Source organism: Sorghum bicolor, chromosome 10 (assembly GCF_000003195.3).
Source record: "Sorghum bicolor cultivar BTx623 chromosome 10, Sorghum_bicolor_NCBIv3, whole genome shotgun sequence".
Classification (NCBI taxonomy): Eukaryota; Viridiplantae; Streptophyta; class Magnoliopsida; order Poales; family Poaceae; genus Sorghum; species Sorghum bicolor.
Window position 1 is genome coordinate 11,164,487 of NC_012879.2, and position 1,237 is coordinate 11,165,723.

Genomic DNA, 1,237 nt, shown 5'->3' on the forward strand with positions numbered 1-1,237 from the left:
GCGGGGATTTTGTAGAGTAGTATATGTTTGCGAAGGTAGAAGTATTCTTTTGTTTCTTTGTTCTTATGATTTTAGCTCACAAAATTAATGGAAAAAACGATTCATCCTCAGCAAACAAAATGCTTGTCAATCAAATACTTATCTTCATAAAGAAACTACATATGTTAGCACAAAAGAGGTCGATATCTAACTACTCATGTGCAACCTGTGAAAACACATTCTCATTAGGTACTGTACGTCTCCAAAAGACTGCAATTGTGAATTAAATTGTCAAAAAGAAAACACACATTATACTCCTAGATAGGAGTAGATAACAGACATAGGATCTGTGAGACCCATCTCTAGAAAACATTGCACTTGCCCGGCATTATCCTTCTGCCGTGACATGAAAAAAGTTGTCACCGTGTAAAGAAAAACAAGAAAACTCAGAGCAAGATTACCTGACGGGCGGACGCCGCACGGATACCCTCATTCACTCGTTCCGCATGGCTGCATGGAACTTGTTCCCTTCCGCGTAGGAGCTCTGCTCAGATCTCCTTCCTGCTTCCTTCATTTTTCTTCTCCTTTCTGATGCCATCCTCGTCGTGCGCATGGCTGGAGGCATGAAGCTGGAAACGATGGGCGTCGACAACGTGGGCGTCGCGCCGCCCATCTCGGCATCACACGCGTGGACCCAACACGAATCAAGCTTCCTGCATCGAGATCCAACTTTAGGAGAACAACCGCCGGGGCTGGGGACTGGGGGCTGGGGATCTATCGCGAGCGAAGGGGGCATGCGCAGGCGAGCGAGCGAGCTGTCACGGGCGAACGCGCGGGGCGATGCAGTGCCGCCAAGCGGGGTCAGAGGTCATGTTCAGCCGTGGATGTCCATCTTGTTCTTGTTCTTCTGTAGCAGGTGATCCTGTGCATGATATTCATGATGACCGAAGGTGGAGCACAGTATCCCGCCGGAGATATCGCGATGGTTGAGCTGGAAGAAGCCCGATGGAGGCAGCAATGCGGTGCGGTGCTGCCGAGCAGGACAGGGCATGGTGGAGGCAGATCGGAGTTATTTAAACTCGATTGCAGCGAGGACCTTTGGTTTCTCGTGATTGTAGTGATGACCTTTGGTTTTCTTGGGTTCCTCTTAGCTATATTTGTTGTGGCAGAGGAATCCTTCAGTGCTTTAAATTGCAGCAGCGACCATTGGTTTCCTTCAGTTTTCTTTTAGCATGACGTGTATTAGTTTCTAGAATCG

General features: G+C 48.3%; 1 long non-coding RNA gene across 1 annotated transcript; it reads right to left on the reverse strand.

The window, feature by feature from the left end:
* LOC110430704 lies at positions 225–895 on the reverse strand. The gene is made up of 2 exons (XR_002448047.1): positions 441–895; positions 225–375 (listed from the first exon to the last, which is right to left on the reverse strand). It is a non-coding gene; the product is annotated as an uncharacterized LOC110430704 (long non-coding RNA).